This window comes from Artemia sp. Qi Xiang Cuo, chromosome 17, assembly GCF_049724085.1.
Source record: "Artemia sp. Qi Xiang Cuo chromosome 17, ASM4972408v1, whole genome shotgun sequence".
NCBI lineage: Eukaryota > Metazoa > Arthropoda > Branchiopoda > Anostraca > Artemiidae > Artemia > Artemia sp. Qi Xiang Cuo.
Window position 1 is genome coordinate 6,359,425 of NC_142810.1, and position 21,640 is coordinate 6,381,064.

At 36.4% G+C, this 21,640-nt stretch overlaps 1 long non-coding RNA gene across 1 annotated transcript in view; it reads right to left on the bottom strand.

The window, feature by feature from the left end:
- Positions 1-17,782, bottom strand: part of LOC148941843 (uncharacterized) — a 42,511-nt gene extending 24,729 nt beyond the window's left edge. Inside the window, exons 1-3 of the long non-coding RNA XR_016143196.1 lie at positions 17,680-17,782; positions 9,427-9,473; positions 4,495-4,728 (exon numbers count right to left, since the gene is read on the bottom strand). This is a non-coding gene — a long non-coding RNA (uncharacterized LOC148941843). The remainder of the gene's footprint in view (positions 1-4,494; positions 4,729-9,426; positions 9,474-17,679) is intronic.
- Between the last annotated feature and the right edge of the window lie 3,858 nt (positions 17,783-21,640).

Consider the following 21,640-nt stretch of genomic DNA (forward strand, 5'->3'; position numbering starts at 1 on the left):
GAAGCTCCTGACTGCAAGGCCCAGTCTACACCTAATCGATTTTGAGCAATCGTTGTTAGAGGTTAAAAGACTGCCGAGGTAGACGAAAGATTCTGCATTTTTAATTTGCTCTCCTTTTATAGTTAGCTGTATGGCTCTGGGTACAGAGTCTCTGGATACCCGCATGACTTTTGTTTTTGTTGTGTTGACAATTATCCCATGGGCTTCGGTTGCTCACACTATCTTGTTTGTGTCTGATTGGAGGAGATGTTCATGACTTTTAATTTTCACGATGTCGGCTGTGTACGGTAATTTGTCGACAAGTTTCCCTCCAATGGATGCACCGTCTGTGGTTTGAGCAATTGATAAAGCGGCATTTAGAAACCGTTAAATAGATGAGGGGATTGGAGGCAACCCTGAAGAATACCTGCTGACGTCTGGAACTCTTCTGTCAATCCCTCAGGCGTCTGAACGTGGCTACAGAAGTTCAAATACATAGCTTTGATCAACGTTACCATGTTTTTGGGGACTCCATAACGCAGAACTATGTGCCAAAGCCCGTTGCGCTATATTAAATCGAAGGCCTGTTTAAATTCAATAGAAAGTAAGAGCAGTTCTTTCGCAACTTCTATATTCTTCTCCATCAGTTGCCGGGTGGAAAATATATGATGTATAGTAGATTGATCTCTTCGGAAGCCGGCCTGATATTCTTCTAAAGTGAGGTCTGTCAGGGATTTTAGTCGGTCAAGTAGGATTTTTGTGAGGATCTTTGCCGGTTGGCTTGTCATGCTAATTGGTCTGTAGTTATTACAGTCCCCTTTTTCACAATCATGGCTTTCATCAATCATCATTCACAATCATGGGACAGTCATGGCTTTCGCCCAAGATCTGGGGAAGTGGCCTGTTTCCCAGATGCCTACTGTGACTTTATGATAGATGTCTACCAGGTCTTCTGGGTCCGACTTAATTAGCTCTGACTGTATGCCATCTGGGCCAGGAGCTTTATTTGTTTTCAGGGATTGTATAGCAGCAACTACCTCTTCTCGTAATGGTGGTGGACTTGGATCTACTGAGTATTCCGGTAGTTGAAAAGACTGTAGGATAAATGGGTCAGGGGTTATTATGGGGTTCAGTTTCTGGCAAAAGTGTTCCTTCCAGAGTTCCTGCCTCTCCTCAGAATGTGTGATAAGTTGTCCATGTTTATCTAACAGGGTTGTTGATGCCGCGGGTTTCTTTTTCGACAGGTCCCATACTTTTTTGTGCATGTAATGGCTGTCATTTTCTTTGAAGGCGTCTTCTCATTCATGGCACTTGTATTTGACGTATTGGTGCAGAGCCTGCCGTATTTTTTTCTCTACTAGGTGTTTTAACCTCTTGTATTCATCCAGGCTTTGTCGGTCTGGTTTGTTGGCGTAAATACTTTTTTCAGCACAGATATCTATAATTTCGGGTGTGATCCATGGTTTATTAGAACGGGACTGTACTCCTAAGATTTCATTAGCCGTTCATCTGGTGATTGAGGTGCTTTCATCAACCAGACGGTCGACTTCTTCAGTGGTTGGGATTCCCGAGAGTTGAATGCTTAACAGCTTATTCGAGAGAGAAGTTTTATGTTTGTTTCTTGTTTCGATGTTTTATAGGAAATCGACACGGTACTTTGGGTAGCTTTTCTTGGGTGGTTGGGGTTTTCGGAGGCGCATATGGAGCTCTGACATAACTAGAACATGGTCTGAGTCAAAATCTCCACCGGCCAAAGATACTGTATTCATCACTGACGACTTCCAACGCTTGCGAACCAGTATGAGGTCAATCATATTTGAGGTTCGGCCGTCTGGGGATCACATGGTCACATGGGGATCACAAAGGTCACATGAAGATTCTCCATGTGACCTTTCTGCGTTCTCTATGTCGAAACACTGTGTTGGTAATGAAAAGGTCGTTATCACGACATAAATCTATGAGCATTTCCCCCCTAACGTTTTGTCTCCCATGTCCGAACTTGCCCGTTAAGTCTTAGAAACCTGCATTATATTGTCTGATGATAGCGTTAAAGTCCCCAATGACGAACAGAACATCCTTCTTGGGCACCTGGTCTAGGGTGTATTGGAGCTGGGCGTAGAAGTCTTCTGTATCTTGGTCACGCCTGGAAGAGTCTGGGGCATAAACTTGGATGATGGAAATGTTAGCGACGGAACCTTTTAAACGGGTGGTAATGATACGCTCTGAGAGTGGATTTATGGCAAGTAGAGATTTTTTAGCATGTTTTGAGAGTAGAAAGCCAACACCTTGACGGTGAACACCATTACTTCGTCCTGAGGTGATGAGGGTGTTCCCGTTTATGGTTTCTATTTAATTTAGAGGAAGGTGGGTCTCTGATAATCCAATAATATCCCAACGGTAGCGGTCGATTTCAAATAAAATAAGTTCCTTTTTTCCCGGTTTAGCAAGTGTTCGCATGTTTAAAGTTCCAAGTGAAAGTGATGTCTTTGAGGTAAATATTGGTGTCTTCTCTGACTGGAGAGTCGTCAATCGATTAAATAATTGTTGGCTGCCCCCCACGCGATAAATAAAACATTATCATCATCATCATAGTTATTATCATCAATAATATGGTCATTTCTACTATTTATAACTCTAGATATCAGACCGTTGGTTGCCCCGGACGCGGTAGCATAAGTTCTTATTCTATTTTTTGCCATTTCACTACTGTATAAAAGAGAAGAAGTCACGTGGCATTTTTGTCAGGAAAGCGGTATGCCATTCCTCTCTATCCTTAGCAGAGGCCATTGTCCATGGTTCTGGATCATCTACCTTCACAGTTGTCCCTCTAGAAAGGGATCCTCCCGTTCGGTGTTCTGCAGCACCGAGCAATTTGACCCATTACTGGGGGAAGGTTTGTAACCGCCGGGAGGTGTCCACACGCCGGTGGGCCCTATACGGTGTAAAGCTAAGGAGCATTCCTCCTCCTACGCCTCTATATATGATCCCCGGGCTAGGGTGTCCCAATTTCAATTATGGACCTCCAGGAACTAGGTCCCCCCTAGGTCCGCGCCTCCTATGAAGGTATCCTACATATCTGTAGGACGTTCCCCCATATGCCACCTGGGGAAGTGCTGAGTGGCCTGGGGGAGGCCCCCTTCTAAGAATATGACTCAGTAGGACTCAAAATTCCGTCCTTTTAAAACGACACCATATATGGAAGGCGCAGTCACCTATTAGCCTCGGATCGCTTGGTGCTGCGGTGAGTTGTTAGTGCTGCGGTGAGTTGTAGCATATATATTAGATCACAACCATCAATTACGTCGTATTTATACTTAAATCATATCATAAGTATTGAGTGCACTCGCTCAAATATACAAAATGGGGAGAGGTACGACCTCTATTAAACACTTTCATTTTTTACTCTCCCATAAGAGCGAAGAGTTTCTCTAGTTGTAAAGACAACCCTCATAATTAGTTCATCAACAATTATCAAATAAATATATTATATCTAATTTAAAAAAGGGACCCTTAACATATATGTAAGATGAAAAAAAATTATACTGCAGAAATTTACACGCAGACCTTCCTAGCGTAAATAGGCAAAAAAAATGACTTGGCAAAAAAAAAATATTGTGCAATAAAGCTGAAAAAAAAAATATTGGGTCATCAAAAAAACAGACGCGATTGCAAACTCTGCTTAATAGATATAGTTTTAATGAACAGACACGATTAGCATGCAAAATGATCATAAATAAATGAAGTCCAAAATCCAGGCTAGTATATCTTGATGTATGCATCTTTCCCAGTACTGACTGTGAAAGGCTAGACATCTGGAAACCGAAACGCAACAGTTAGGTCGATTAAAAGGCTTATGAACAGTTATTTCACCAGTAAAAGAACAGTGGTGAAGGCAGGGTCGTATCCAGGGGGAGTTGAGTTGGGGGGTTTGACCCACCCCGAAATGTTTGTTCGACATGTAAAAACGCAACAAAATAAATATCAAGATATTTTTTGGGTGTTTTTTTTTTTTTTTTGTGCTACGCTGTTACGCTGTATCTGATGGTTTAATTTTCATTAAGATTTTATTACTTTTAGGTGGGATTTCCCCATTTTTAAAAAAATAAGGCACATTTTTAAGGCTCGTAACTTTTGATGGGTTAAACTAAATTTGATGAAATTTGTATATTTGAAAATATGATTCTTTTGATGTATCTACTGGTATCAAAATTTCGTTTCTTAGAGTTTCGGTTACTATTGAGCCGGGTCGCTGCTTACTTACGGTTCGTTACCACAAGCTGTTTGATAAGCTTGTATAATTACCTAAAAAAAAGTTATTGAAGATTTAATCCCAGGTGAATGATTTCATCAAAAAGGAAAAAAGATCACTGTCCTACGCTACTTCTATATTTAACTGTTAAACACTTTACTTTAATTCAATTGGTGTATTTTTGTGACGTCAATCGCAACATTTCTTTTTAACCAATAGCATTATTCCTTAAGAGCCTGTCAGAAAGGGAAGCTAAGTAACCCTACCTCTTTTATCCGTTTTTATCAAGGAAACAAAGCTACGTGGGTGACTTTAATCCTCCGAAGAGCTGTTGATGAACTTGAAACTCTTCTACAGGAAACCTGGTGTGACAGGGCCTCTAGGGGTGCGACTTATCATTAGCACCTCCAAATGTTCAAGCAAGAAGACTGTGTAGGCAGAGTGGAATAATTTCTTCTTGGCTATTTAGGGCTTTGAGCTTGATCCCAGTTGTCGAGGTCCTCGAATTTCATAGAAATAACGCATTATTATTATCATTTTTATTATCCTTTTTTATTAAGAAATAGGTCGAAAAAGACACGTAAGCTACATCTCCACATAATACTAACAAAACGAAAATAAACATTACCGCTTAAAATTGACAATAAGTCCTGACACAAAACTTAGGGTCTCCAGGTAATCAAACAAGAAGAAGAATAAAATCCCTTGTTTGCCACAGCATAATGGTGATGGCTCTTTCTTTTTAATTAGGAGGATCTGAGCTCTAGTCACTCGATGGCAACAATGATTGCTTTCTCTTTACGGCTTCAAAATGGTGCTTATAAGCTTGATCACAGTGATTCTTTTTTTTGGTAATACAGGGCTTGGTGTTTGATCCCAGTCGCCACAGGTCTTGGAATCACATGGAGATTATGCTTTAGCGTCTCCAAATAATCAAACAAGAAGAAGAAAAGAAATCAAATACACTTTTTCCGAATTCCCACATCAGCTTAAGCCAGAAACGAACCACATCAGTTAAAAGCCTGGCTGACTACACCCTCACAACGAGCATTGCACTCAAAACATACACCATGATTATCCAGTACTAGGAATCCTAACAGCTACATGTCTTGGAATCGCATGGAGATTATGCTTTAGCGTCTCCAAATAATTGAGCTACAACAAGAACAAAATGTGAGCTACAATAATAATGAGCTACAACAAGAATATAAGTTGCAGCAATCTGTTATAGTTCAAACAAACCTCAGAACCTCAGAGAACCTCATACAGAGAAAAAGGAAATGGGCTAAATATTCTTGACTGAAAAGCCAATAACTCCGAACAGAAAAAGATTTCCGAACAAATATGTTGAACTTCAGTGCTGGCTCTGGCAAACTGTAAATTTCAAATAAATCTCATTAAGAATGGATCCGGTGTAAGTAATTTAATTATGAATGGGCCTTTAGTAATGTCTCCTGTTTTTAGTGCGCTTGCGCAAGAGCGACTGATCAACTTAACTGATGAACTCTGTCATACAATTCCGAATGAATTACTAACGGAACCATACTAATTAACCCTATTTTTATGGTAAATTAAAGTGCCATCTGTTGTGCTATTGCAGGACCTAAGGTTGCGAAATGAAGTGCAATCCTTTTATGTTCTTATGGTTGTATTTTTTATGGCCAAAACATTTTTACAGCCCTACATGGGGCATCAGAAGCTTTATGCAAGCCAAGCGATGATAAACTGGTTATTTTGCAGTTACCAAATAAAATGACTTCACGAGTGTAACCGCAGATCTAGAACACATTTCAGGTTTTCAAGTAAATTTAAGTTCTAGTACAAATAATTTAAAGGCTCTATTGTGGTAACCGGAAAAAGGTTGGGCACACGCAACTTTTTTCGGCACTGATTTCAGCAGCTCAGTGGGCAAACGATGGCGGAATATAAAACCATGCCCTTGGGCGAGATTTTCAAAACTAAACATCATGGACACCAATTGTCAACTGCAGTTTTTCAATAGTTGCATGATTGATCTCAACTTACTTCTTTTGATTTTCTTGCTGAAGAGAAGGAAACGACTGAGGATTGAAACACCTCGAGAAAAACAGTTTTCGAACTTTTTTTTGATGATCACAATGAAATTCACTGCCGTTTTTGTAAATCGGCATCGAAAACTAGAAAATTTTTCAAACTCGAATCGATGCCGTTTTCTTTGCAATTGGTTGTGGATTTGGCAAATTGAGGCCGAAAAAAGCTACGTATATCCGACCCTTAAGGTGGATACTGGCACTAGTCTCAAAAAGAAAGTTCGTCAGCGCCATCTAGCCTTTGGTGAGCTTAGCTTTTGTATCTTGCCCTAACTGCTTCTCACTTTTCATATACCTTAAAATGTAGGGGAGGATAAAGAAAGCAGTATCATGTTGCCAGGGAAAATGCCAGGAAATGTTGGAGGCTTAATCTACCAAGATTTTCCCATAATCTACCAGGATAATCTATCAATATGCCTGCTATGTGCAGACTTAATTTTGGTTTTAAATAATCCATAATAAAAAAATGCTGATTAATTAGGACTTATAAAGGAATTTCCGCTTATAACAATTTCATTCTAATACAGATCAACTGTCCAATTTTCTTTTAAGTTTGCTATGTTTTAGTAAAATTGACAGATCCTATACTATCAGTGGCGCTAATGATTTTTAGCCCCTCTCTATCCGTGCTAACTAGGCAAAGACCCAGCTTTAACAAGTTTACATTCTTTTCTTTTCGTGCGAAACACCTGAAACTCTGACAAATTATTCCTGTCTATGTGGCATATCGCCACTTCCATGCCTAAAGTTTGTATCTGTCATTTTAACACTTTTGGGATAACTGTCAAAATTGGTTTTCTAAGCTGTTTTCAAACAGAGGAGCAGCATATGTCCAAACACACTTTTGATTCTTTTGATCTAATTTGGCCTGCTCCTACCCCTGCTACCAAAAACTGCACACGGTCTTGTCGATTAAAAATTGAATTCCTAAATTTTCTTTTTTTTTTTAAGACATATATGGCTATGTAAGTTTCCACTTAACTAATTCAAACAGTAAGATTCCATCTTCAGTTTCATTGGTGCTTCAAGAATATGATACTTATCTTTCAAAAATGTACACAAAACCACAATCTTTTTTTCCCATAAGTGTAAATTCGTCACACCAAGGTGCGATCTTACCAAAACTCCGCAGCTCCGCAAAGCTCTGCAGCTTTCCCGGTCATGGGGCCATGGTGTTTGACGAGTTTGCCATGGTGTAACCTGCTGAAACTTACTGACCTTCAAATGGAAGCCTTCAATTAACCTGTAATTGACCTTCAGAATTCCATTCAAACGGAGAGTTATGACGTGGGATAAAGTTTAATTCGCAGAAAAGACCCCAGCTCATGGGTAGAGGTCAGAAACACGGGTGAGAGTTAGAAACATGTCAAGACAGGATACTTATAGACTGAAAAGATAAACAAAATCTTTTTCTTTGTTCCCTACGCTGTAGCAATTTTTTAAGTTTTTCAGATGAAAGTAAAGAGTGAAGTGGAAACTTAACACGAACAAGAATTAATATTCACAGTTGATACTTCGTATTTTTGAAAGAAACTGTTTCAAATAAACTGGCTCGTGATTTTTCCTGTATTTGTAGAATTTCTGAAAAATTAGTGTTTAACTGAAAACAAGAAACTGACTCAACAAAAAAAAAAGGATTGGAAGCTAAAGAGTCCTTTGATGATCTGCAGAAAATGAAAGACTAATTTATTAAGCTCTCAATAGTCTTTTACCGTCGATGAAATCTATAAGTTTTACACCATAGTTTCAGTTTTCTGAAAAAAATCAAACAAACTGAGTTTCCAGTAAAGAACTTGTTGAAAAACAAAAAAAAATTGCCCTCCTATAAATATTAAAAATAAATTTTGCCTCCCCCTAATTATTTTTTTTTTGACGCTACTAGCCTATCCTGTAACACCCTAGCCACAAGAAATGGCCTAGTTCTATTAGTTAGCAGATGATTTCTGAAAAACATTAAAGAGGTTGGAAGGGGGAGTATATAGAAGATGGGGATTAAAACCTTACGCTTAGGGCTTTAACCGTTGAGATTATTATGACACCCTTTTCAAACTTCCAGGCTTCCCAGCCTTCCAGAAATGACACCCAAAGTGCCATATTCGGGCGTCATACGTCATTTTATGATGGTGTTATCAGGTCGACTTCATAAATGCGCATTTTTAATTGCACATTAATGTGACAAGACCCCAAATCATCTCACAAAGATAGATAAGAATCGTAATTTCATCCCACAAGATTCATGTTGAGTAAATTAAGCTTTGCTTTATGTTTAACAGACATCAGGCTAAGAAAAATATCGCGTTTGTCAATAATGCTTACCGATTCAAATTTCTTTCTTAATAGGCTCTTTAGGTTTAAAACTAAGAAAGCATCTATTCTTTTCCGACTTGATAGATAGGGGCAAATCGAAAATTGTATGAAAACAAGGTAGATTAGAAGTAAGCCACACGCATGCTTTCACTATCCATACGCACAAATTAAACCATAGTAAATTTCTAAAATACGTGAAAATATATAACAATAAATACTTCAAAGTTTGTCTCAGTAATACACAAGGGTGTCGGTAGAAAATTTTACAGGGGGGGGGGGGCAAACACCAAAATATTAGTGGTGGTTGGGTGACAGGGAAGGTACGAAAAAAAATTCAGGAGCTTTTTTTGGTAGGAATAAGTTTTTTTTTAAATACGTTTAGGAAAAAACTTAAAAATAAAAATACAAATTAAATTGAATGAAAAATTAAACAAAATCCAGTAAATTTAAAACGACAGGGATTCCTGGCTAAGGGACCAATTTATTTAATCAAAAATATATTTAATAATTATATATTTAATCTTAAGAGAAAATCAAACTCAAACCATAATTACATAAAGATTTATTGCTTCCGTAGATTATAACCGATGTAGACTTGTCTTTATGCAATTTCCTACGCCTTAGAATAGTTTACAGAAGGGGTAGAGATGCTCAGAGATCATCCTGCCTGCATAGATAATACGTTTTGATTTTATAACGGCCTTGTAAAATGTACCTCTTCCATTACAGGACAGTTCTCCCTTCCTTGAACTTATATGCTTCATATATTCCGATATTAAAAAAAAAATAGAATAGCAAAAGAAAAACTAAATTTAAACTTACTATCCAGCTGTCAAATTGATCCTTTTTCTTTTTAGTGTCCAACTCAACTAAAAAAAATGAAAAGGGTAAAAAAAATTTGACACAATAGATTCTTATTAAATAGTTTGTGATAAAAAAAAACACGAAGTAAAAAGTGACTTGGACAAATATTCACCAAAACTAAAAATAGAATTCTCATGACAGTTGCTACACCAGCAGTATTGGCTTCTTACGCTGCTTCTAAATATATACAATTCTTTCAGTTTCTTGTTACCCACCTAAAACCAAAAATCTGAGAAAATGTGCATGATTTTTGAAAAAAGGGGAAACACCACCAAAAAGGCAAGCGATCTTATTGAAAATCCCTTTATTAGATACATCATATAAGAGAACCCTACCATAGAGATTTCAAGCTCCAATTTTCAAAATGTGGAATTTCGTTTTTTTTTTCAGAAGAAACGTTTTTTTTTTACGTTTTTTCGTCAATGCATGTTTATTTGTTTTTTTTTTAACAGAGGTGATTGCATCGACCTGAAGGTCCAAGATAATTGGGAAGGAGCTCATTCAAACTTGAACTTAAAGTTGTTTCTTAAGTGGCCATACAGATTGGGCAAGAGGAAAGTCTTGTTTTCTTGGTATCTTTGGGCACCAAACTACGATTTTAACCCGAAGAGGACGAATTTCCAATCAATTTAAAATTCTGAGCAGTTAATAGATTTAAAAGTATCAATAATTATAGTTTAAGTTTTCCATTAAAAAAATAAGTAATGCTACACGATGGCAGTACTGGATGTAACCAAGTTGATTTGCTTTATTTTAAAGGAAAATAGGCTACGTTTGGTGGTATGTAATTGCGTATCAGCTATAATGAGGGGGATGAGTAATTGTTTAGGTGGGGGTTGGGTAGATTCTAAAAAAGTACATTATAATGGACAAAATGCTTCTTCTCCATAAGGCTTCAGGTAAATTTTGAAAGAGGTAGGGGGAGTAGGAATTAATTAAATTGTTTCTCTATTCAGCTAATATGTTACATTCCCATATCTACCAGCACAGAGGTGGAAAATGCAAGGCAGGTTATAATCAGTCCCGTCAGGAAATTTCTTTGGGATGGCAAATACTGCTAGGAACTTAATTTTCAGCAATTATAAATGGTGCTATTTTCTATTTATACGAAGTACTTTCAAGTACCTTACTTTAGTTGAAAAACTTTTTTTATTTGTTTAATTGCATTTCAGGAAACTACAAGATCTTATGAATACAATACTTTGGCAACACAGAAAGAACGGTCAATATTTCAATGATATCTGTTTGGATGTTGAGTTGTAATCAAATTGTTTGGGTTAACAAACTGTAACTAAGGAGCGACCCGGCTCAATAGTAACCGAAACTCTAAAAAACAGAATTTTGAATTGGTTTTTATTATGCTGATTCCAAATATATAAGTTTCATTAAGTTTGTTTTACCCATCAAAAGCTACGTGCCTGAGAAAATTTGTCTGATTTTTGAAAAATGGAAGAAAGACCTCCTCGAACTCATAGAATTTTTATGAAAATCACATCACCGGGCTCAGCGTGTGAGCCAAGAGAGGGCTGATTCTAACGGAAATGAAAAGTTCTAGTATCCTTTTAAAGTGACCAAAAAACTGGAGGGGAACTCGGCCCCTCCCACACCACTTTTTCCCAAAATCGTCCGATAAAAATTTCGAGATAGCTTTTTTCTTCAGCATAGTTGAAAGGCCCAATAATTATGTCTTTAGAGATAAAATGACCCCCTACAACCCCCAGGGAAAGTTTTTTAACTTATAAAATTTACCTTTTGTTTTATTTGTTATTGGGAAGTATGCATACATTTTTCAAGTGGGGAGAGGAGGATGAGTTTTCTGCTGGAAGGATTTTGCACGAACTTTCCATGGAGAGGGAAGTTCCCAGGGGGTGAAATTTTCAGGGAAAATTTTGCACTGGGTGAATTTGCCAGAATTCCTATATGAAATTTCTTTATATGTCTTGCTTTTTCTTTACCGATTCAATTTTAGCCATGGAGATGTTAGGAGTAATTGTCTGGGGCAAATTTTCGCCAGGATTAAATTGCGTAGATGATATTTCTCTGGGAAGGGGGATTTTTCCGTGGAGTAGGAGCAAAGTATCCTGGTGTTATTTAAAAAACGCTCAGAAACTAAATAAATTTTTTTCAGCTGAAAGTAAGGAGCAACATTAAAAATTAAAGCGAGCAGAAATTATTCCGTATATGTGGGGGAGGGTGGGTGTCACCCCCTCCTCAGCACCTCGCTCTTTAGAGACAAACATTTTTCTAAAAGCAATGGAAAAAATATGTCAGTTAAAATAAAAGTATATAAAAATGAAAAAAGTAATTAATTACAAAAAAATACGCAAAACAATAGCCTACTTACAAAAACTAAGATATAAACTCCCAGCAATCAATTCTGCTGAGTAATGCCGAAGCGTTGGATGGATATTTCTTAACAATATTGACAGTTTTGAAATTGGTTATCAAACACCAAATTATTTAATAACTTTAGACTCAATTATTTATAAAAAGTAATGAATTATAAAAGAAGTTTGTTCAAAGTAAATCATTAAAACTAAAATGAAGAAAATCAAATAAAAAAATTTAATTCAACATTTTTAGAATACCAAAAACTAATATTTTTGACACCATTATACTTCAGAAGTCTAAAAAATTAAAAGTTTTTTCAAAGTGACAGCTAGATAAATCCAATCACTCCTTGAAAAAAAATGATAATAAAACACAAAAAAACGTATCCGTTCAGGGTTAAAACACGAAAATTCTCAGCATTCTGTTCAGGGGAGGCATCTCTGATTATAGCGGCTTCATATATCAGCTTATGGGTATTATTGCAATGCTAGCAAAAGTTGGCGGCATATTTTTACCAAAATTGCCCCTTATTCAGTTTTTTTCTAAAATTAAACAAATTTTCTTGTGCAGTAATAGCTGCACTAATTACTAATAAGCAAATACATATGTAGGATCACCTTAAAAAGCTGATTCTTTGATTGAATGTTATCAAACAGTTCGTGGTAACGAACTGTAAGTAAGGAGCGACCCGGCTCAATGGTAACCGAAACTCTAGAAAACGGGTTTTTGATACCAATAGATATATCAAAAGAATCAGATTTCAATGCTGATTTCAAATATATAACTGTTATCAAGTTTAATGATACATATAAAAAGTTGCGTCCCTTCAAACATTTAGCTGATTTTCAAGAAAAGGAGGAAAAACCCCCTAAAAATTAGAGAGCCTTAAAGACCATCACACCATCATATTCAGCTTATCAGAAAACCTTACTGGAGTGGTTTCAAGCTCCTATCTACAAAAATGTGGAATTTTACATTTTTTGCCAGAAAGATCACGGATGCGTGTTTATTTATTTGTTTGTTTGTTTGTTTTGTTTTTTTTCCCCAGGGGTGATCGTATCGAACAAGTGGTCCTAGAAAATCGTAGAAGGGCTCATTGGAACGGAAATTAAAAGTTCTAGTGCTCTTTTTAAGTGACCAAAAAAAATGGAGGGCAACTAGGCCCCCTCCCACGCTTATTTTTCTCCCAAAGTCGCCCGATCAAAATTTTGAGATAGCCATTTTGTTCAGCATGGTCGAAAATATGATAAATATGTCTTTTAGGATGACTTAATCCCCCGAAGCTTCCAGAGGTAGGGCTAAAAGTTATTAACTTTACCAAATGTTAACATATAGTTTGGGTTTTTGGGAAGTATACAGATTTTTTCTGGAGGTTTTTTTGTGGTAGTGGATGGTAAGGGGGTGTCGATGGTTATATTGGAGGATCTGTTCATGAAGGAAGCTTTCATGGGGGAAGGGAAATTGCCATGAAGGGGGTGCTGGACTTGCCAGCATTATTTATTTGTTATTGGGAAGTAAATAACCATTTTCAGTACGGATTTTTTCTGGAGGGGGGGGGCCTGAGACGGGGGTTACTATGGATAATATTTCCGGGGCGGATGGTCCTGTGGGGTAAGGTACATTTCTATGAAGGGGGCGCCGGATTTCCAAGCATTATTTAAAAAGCGATCAGAAATTAAATAAAAAAACAAACAAGTTTTTTCAACTGAAATGTAAGAAGGAATATTAGAACTTAAAACGAACAGAAATTATAACGTATGTGAGGGGGTTCTCCCTCAAGTCAATACCTCGCTCTTTACGCTACATTTTTTTTTTTAGTGCTTTCAAAAGAGCTATCTATTCTAATTAAACGGCATTGGTGTTTCAGGGGTTTGTGAATCAAAATTTGTTTTAACTTTTAACGTAAAGGGCGTGGTATTGACTAAGGGGAGAACCCCATTATATACTTAATAACATATACGTAATAAAAAAAACAATAAAAAAACAAGCGATAAGGCTCAATAGTAATCGAAAATTTTAAAAACGGAATTTTTATGTCAATAAATGTATAAAAAGAATGGGTTTATAATTGTGATTCTAAATATATAAATTTTATTAAGTTTAGTATTACTCATCAATGACTACGAGCCTGAGAAAATTTACTCGATTTTTTAAAGAGGGGGGAAACATCCCCTACAAGTGAATGAATTTTAATGAAAATCACACCGTCAGATTCAGCGTATCAGAAAACTCTATTACATAGGTTTCAAGCTCATATCTGCAAAAATCTGCAACTTTGAATTTTTTGCCAGAAGAAAAATATACGAATATAGATGTTAGTTACGTAAGTTAATTTGTAAAGACATCCATTTAGCAAAAGGAAAGTAAAATTTTTATGCAAATAAAAGCTGCATTAACTAAAAAACGATCAGAAATTAAATAAAAAAAACAAGTTTTTTAAACTGAAAGTAAGGAGCGACATTAAAACTTAAAACGAACAGAAATTATTCCGTATATGAAAGGGCTGTCCCCTCCTCAACGCCTTGCTCTTGCCGCTAAAGTTTGACTCTGTCTCACAACTTTATTTTTTAAAACATTAAAAAACTTTAGCGCAAAGAGCGAGGCGTTGAGGAGGGGACAGCCCCTTTCATATACGGAATAATTTCTGTTCGTTTTAAGTTTTAATGTCGCTCCTTACTTTCAGTTTAAAAAACTTGTTTTTTTTATTTAATCAATATTTAGGCTCTTACACTTTCGTTATTGACAAGGATCATTATTTACTTATCATTCATTACTACGAAGAATTTGATATTTTTTTTTGTTCCTCCAACCAAATCATATAGAATAAATGTTTGTGGAAAACTGGAAACGGGTGACTCAGTCACAAATTAGAACTTAGGCCTATATCTTCCTTTTTAGGGGTTAAAATATATTGGCAGGCAGCCAACAATGGCGCAACACACATTTGTTCCATTCCCCCCCCCCCTATTCGGCTCTTCTTCCTTTGGTTCCCTTATAATTACTTTATAGTCCAAAATTTCAAAGGGGGCATGGCCCCCCCTGTCCCCCTTTCCGGCGCCCATGGCAATGCATCATCAATGCAAATTTCTTTGATAACAGCTCCTTGGGGCTTTAAAATCAAGTAGTACAAGCTTTCCTGCCCTTTCTTTGACTCAGAAGTATTTTCTCAGAAGTCAGACCTTCCTTAGATTCACACATTGCAGGGAAAAAAAAAGAAAGCTACAGAATGCTACATATGTCAATAGTCCGTCTGCTATTTCTTTTATCTTGTGGCAGAAATTTTCTGTCACATTAAAAAAGAATTACATAAAATTAAGGCATAAAAATTAGATTTCAAATGAACAATTAAACAGCTCTTCATGATGCTCTAGTGCCCCACTAGCGGCATGGAGGAAAGAAGGAAAAGGAAGAGACGCATCAGTGCTTTACATGGAAAAAGTGATTTTATGTTTTGCTCAAGGAGGAGCGCTGTAAAATGTTGTTGAGGGTTTTGAACCACGACAATTCTAATGGTGCAGTTTTCATTTCAATTTGACTTTTTTGAGGGGCTTGACGCTCTTTTTTTATATTCCTTTAAATTTATTTTCGCAGTAATATCTTACTATTAAGATTAATCTAAATAATAGTTACCATTCCTGAATCAACCACGTGGCGGTTTTTTTCCCTAGATAGTGAGATTTTGAAACTGACTTTTTTCATAGCATATTTTTGAATTTTGGCTGCTAGGGGCCGTTGTTCGTCCTTTAGTAGGTTACACAAACCACCGCAACCATGATTTTAGTTCTAAACATAATGTCACACTAGGGCCTAAGAATTTTTTAGTTTTAAAAACCTTTAAATTTACTAAAACTTCTTCAAAATACATTTGCTAGGATTTTAGTAAAATGCACAAAACTTAGTAATTGTATTTGAATTTGTAATTGTATAGTAATTGTAATTATTTATAGTAATTGTAATTGAATAATACCTGATTAAATTCAGGAAACTAACCATGGTGATTCAAATATTGTAGTTTTTATGTTGACACACCACCATTTTCAGGCGTTTTGAAAGGGGGTTGTCAATTCAGGAAAATCTAGGGAGGTGGCAAATGTATCTTTCTAACAAGAGGATTTCTTCTTTTAATATTGTTTAACGAACATACCAAAAATAAGGTATTTTCAATCAAAATACCAAAACAGATATTGTTCGTAGTGTGGGGGAGGGCAATTTTGTAGATTATTGTTTTTCCTATGAAAATACCAAAAAAAGTATTTTTGGAAATCTAGAGAATAAAATTTAGGGAGGGGGAAATCACACCCCTTCCTCTCGTTAAATAGGCACACTTCTTCAATTTCTTTCGTCACTACTTTTACTGTTAAGTTTAAACTCGATAACAGTTACCAAACCATAATGGCGAGTCTTATGAATTTAAAAGTGTAATTAAAACTGATCTTTTGATATTTGGCTACTATGAGGTGTGGTTTGCTCTTTAGAAGATTGCAGCTGCTTCTGCAACCATGATAATGTATTATATATCGTTCAAAGTCTTAATATTGCTCTTTACTTCCTGGAGACACTTCAGAATTAAACAAATCTGTGATGTTATTTAGCTGGTCATCGCAAGGGGTTTATTTACCGGCTACCTTTCAAAATAAATGAACCGAGAAATTTATTATATAAAAATGAATTGGTAAATTTGTTACTTAGGCAGCGCAATTGCGCTGTCTAAGTAAGGAGCGATAAAGCTTTAATGTATTTTTTTTTCCTAGCACCTTGCATGGAAGGAAAAACTTCATGTAAGTTTGAAATACCACATATTTCAAATGTGAAGGAGGATGGAAGGAAAATGTGATAGATACTTCAGAGGAGGCTCGGTCAATTCGAAACTGAATGTTCTCATGCCGTTTTTCAGTAAAAGAGCCCTTCCGCCCTTAGCCCTTTTCGCCCTTCCAAGCCCATTTTATCTGCTCCTTTTATCCCAGAGACATCCGATCAAAACTTTGAGATAGCCTGAAAATGGCTATCTCATATTGAAACAAAGTTCGGCTTAAACGTTTTCTCTTTCATAACGTTAATAAATCCAAAATTCTTGAGACTTTCAGGAATGAATGACGATATATATTAAACTTTTAATCTTTATTTATCAGTTCTTTTCAGCAATATTGGTTATTACGGTGATTTTTCTTTTTTTTAATAGTTTATGTTATGACAAATAAAAATAGCTCGAAATAAAAAATGGTTTTTAGTAAAGCAAAACAACGTTCTGGTCTGGTGCCGACGTTCTGGTGTCAGCACTACTCCTGTTGGTGGCAGTTACTGTTCCTTTTAATTTTCACTTGATTATTTATTGTAATTTTTTCGTTTTGGGTTTTAATTATTCAATAATAGCGATTTATGTTTGTTTTACGTTTGGATTACAATTTGACAGCATTTCTGCCCGTCTTTGGTTAAATTTAGCTCTTCACTTTTCTTTGGAAAACTTCTTTTGTGGAAAAAGTTTCTTTAGATAAATCGTGATAGAAAAATGAAACTATCCATTTTGGAGTTTTGATTTTATCAGGTATTTTTTACTCAATTCATTTTAAGTTTCAAAGTCGCGTCTACCTTGATTTGAAGTTCTTTTCAAACTTAATAATAAAAATTATCAAATTTAGCTTGAGTGGTTGAATCAATATTTAATATGACTGGTTTACACATAAATATCGCAGCGGTTTCCAACAAATTCTGTCGAAAAGCATAAACTTATTATTGCTCGTTCTTACTTCCTGTCTATTCTTACAATTTTTGCTAGCTCATCAGTCCACTTTCATAATTTTTTTCTTATTCTAACATACTTTCTTATCCTTTATTCTATGCATCATGAATAAGCAGAATATTAACAACCGCAATATTACTTACTATTTATTTAACCTTCCTTTAATTTAACGACAAATTAACTCGTTCAGATAGAGCATGTAATTCCATCCATAATTGGCCATGGTTGATATTGTGCCACCTTCCTAGGCAAAAAAGAAAAAACTAAGACAAAAGGAAATGAAAATATGCTTCAGAGAAAGTTGTAATTTCAACTATTCCCTAAGATTTTAAATAGTTTTGCTCCAATTTTAAAAACCATGAAAATAAAGGCAGAAACATGGACCCAAAGCTCCAATAATTCAGTACCGTCAATTAGGGGGAAAGGGATGGTGCCCATAAATTTGTATGTCACCCCTGCATTTTCTCCCTCCCTAGATTTTGAAAAAATTCGCATTTGTGCGTTATTTTTCATTGAAAATACCTTTTTGGGGGGTATTTTATGTGAAGAACGACAAATTTACCCCCCCCCCCCCCCTCTCACCTAATTTCTCGTGAAATGACGCAACTGGCATAATTGTGTGAACCTGCACAGGGTCTACAACCAGGAATGGCTTGACTCGGAAAATACATGTTTGTGGCCTTTTCATCGAAAAGCAAATCAAAACAACATAATTGCCTCTCTATATTTTGAAAAATATGTTCGTCCCCCATGTTTTCGTGAATTGAAGCCCCAAGAAAAAAAGGGCACATATTATTACAGGAAGTTCTGACGAAGAGGTGTAGTGTACTGGGATGAAGGGAGCTCCGTCGAATCCAGCTCCAACTTGGAATTTTCATGTTTGTCCATGTAAATGTTTTCAATGTGGTTTTTAAGCCAAATTGTACTAACCAGAGCTATGAGATTATACATCTTTTGCAATCCTACTTAAAGCCAGTGCTACCAGACATGGGCGCCGCCAGGGGGTGGCAGTAGGAGCCATGGCCCCCCTTGTAATTTCGGACTATAAAATAATTATAAGGAAACCCATGGAAAGAGAGCAGAATAGGTAAAAACCCTTGAAAAAATGTGGGTAGCCCCATTGTTGGATGTCTGCTAATAGATTTTGACCCTTAATAAGGAAAATATAAGTTCTTATTTGTGACGGAGTAACCCCTTTCTAGTTTTCCAGAAACATTTGTTCTACATGATTTGGTTCAAGAAAAAAAAAACAAAAAAAAAATCAAATTCTTCATAGTAACGAATGGTAAGTAAATAACGGCCCTTGTCAGTAACAAAAGTATAAGAGCATAACTATTGATAACATTATACCCAAGAATCAGCTTTTATGGTGATCCTAAATATGTATTTGTTAATTAGTAATTAGTGCAGTTATTAGTACACAAGAAAGTTTATATGATTATAGTAAACAAATTAATAAGGGGTAATTTCGGTAAAAATATGCCTTCAATTACTGCTTCTATTGCAAGAGTACCCATGAGCTGATATATGAAGCCACCATAATCAGAAATGTTTCCCCTGAACAGAATGCTGTGAATTTTTCCCCCTGAATGGATAAGTTCTTTTCTTTTATTTTCATTTTTGTTTTCCAGGAGTGATTGTATTTACCTAGTTGTCACTTTTAAAAATTAAATAAAAAAAACAAGTTTTTTAAACTGAAAGTAAGGAGCGACATTAAAACTTAAAACGAACAGAAATTATTCCGTATATGAAAGGGGCTGTCCCCTCCTCAACGCCTCGCTCTTTACGCTAAAGTTTTTTATTGTTTTAAAAAATAAAGTTGTGAGACAGAGTCAAACTTTAGCGTAAAGAGCAAGGCGTTATATGGGGGGAGGGTTGTCATCCTAAAGGAAATAATTTCCAGACCTTTCAACTGCGTTGAAAAAAATTGCCATATCAAAATGTTGATCGGAAATGTTTGGGAAAATGATAGGCGTGGGGGGATTCTCCCTCCGATTACTTTCGACTATTAAAAGGGCAGTAGCTCTCTCAATTTCCAATCGAATGAACTTTTTTTGAAATTTTTACGACAACGCTTTCTATAAAAACAATATATGCCCCCAGGGCATAACTTACAACCTTAGCCCTGAGGGCTGTTAGGGGGCTGTCATACTCATAAACATAATTTCCAGAGCCTTCAACTACTTTCAACAAAATGGTTATATCAAAATATTGATAGGAAGTTTTCGGGGAAATGATGGACGTGGGGAGGGAGGGGCATTCGCCCTCTCATCACTTTTGACTATTAATAAGGGCACTAGCCCTCTCAATTCCCAATTGAGTGAGTCCTTTTTGAAGTTTCTATGACAACGCTGGCAAAGACCTAATTTCCAGACTTTTCAACTAGGTTGAACAAAATTTCATTCTCAAAACTTTGATTGGATGTGTTTGAACAAAATGGCTGAATAAATGGCTGTATTAAAACTTGGATTGAAAGTGTTTGGGGAAATGATAGGTGTGGGGGGGGAATTGCCTTCCGATCACTTTCTACTAATAAAAAAGGCACTAGTCCTCTCAAATTCTTATCAAATGAGCCCTTTTTGAAGCTTCTACGATAAAACTGTCTGTAAAAACCTTATATGCCCAAAGGGCATAACTTACGACCCTTGTCCTGAGGGCTATGGGGGAAGGGTTGTCATCCTAAAAGACGCAATCTCCAGACCTTTCAACTACGTTGAACAAAATGGCCTTATCAAAATGTTGATCGGAAATTTTTGGGGAAATGTTGGACATGGGGGGGATTCTTCCTCCGATTACTTTCGACAATTAAAAAGGGCAATAGCCCTCTCAATTTCCAATCGAAAGAGCCCTTTTTGAAGTTTTTACTACAACACTTTCTATAAAAACATTATATGCCCCCAGGGCATAACTTACAACCTTAGCCCTGAGGACTGTGAGGGGGCTGTCATGCTCAAAAAGATAATTTCCAGACCCTTCAACTACTTTCAATAAAATGGTCATATCAAAATATTGATAGGAAGTGTTTGGGGAAATGATGGACGTGGGGGAGGGGCATTTGCCCTCCGATCGTCTTTGACTATTAATATAGGCACTAGCCCTCTCAATTCCCAATTGAACGAGTCCTTTTTGGATTGTCTACCACAAAGCTGGCCAATACCTAATTTCTACTACTTTCAGCTACGTTGAACAAAATGGCTATCTCAAAATTTTGATTGGATATGTTTCTGAAAATGGTGGGCGTGGAAGGGGTTTTGATTGCCTTCCAATCACTTTTGGCGATTGAAAAGGACACTAGCCATTCGAATTTCCAATCAAATGAGCCCATTTCAAAGTTTCTACGACAACTCCTTCGATACGAAGTGCCCTGGTCTAAAGGGGAAAAAATAATAATACATTGCGCCAACATCGTTCTTTACTTAGGCGGCACAATTGCACTGCCAATGATATGGCTGTTTCACAGTTTTCTTTGTCATTTTCATTTGATTTGGGAAAATTGGCTCCAACTTTGACCTCTCCCCCCCCCCCCACACACAGAATTTTGACAAAGTTACATCATTTGCTAGGGTATGGATTTAGAGATCTAGTCATGGATTTAGAGATCTGACTAGAGATCTAGTCAGAATTTTGTTGCAAACCATGAACTGGATGACCTCTGTTCCCTTTTGAATCAAAATACTTGATCAAATACCTTCCTGGGACAAGTTTTAAAAAATGAGTGCATCGCATTTACAAAAATAGTGAAATGGTCGATAAATTATCGCGTAGAAGGGAGAAAGCCATAATTAAAAAAAATAATAATAATAAAAAACCCAAGCAGGAATCAAACGTAAGACACTATTTTAAAGTCGAATGCTGTACCAACAGAACCGCACCTCTAACAAAGAGATTTGATATATTAGTGCTTTTACCTCAATTCCTTTGCTTAAGGGGGCTTGGAGGAGGAATATATAAGAGGTGTTCTTGCAAACCTCCTGTTACGGATTTTGGGCCATAATTATTACAATGATGATTTTATTTTATACTTCCAAGCTTTCCTACTTAAGAAATGACATCAAAAGTATTGTTTTTAGTGTTATATCAAACTTACGGACGGTATAATTGACA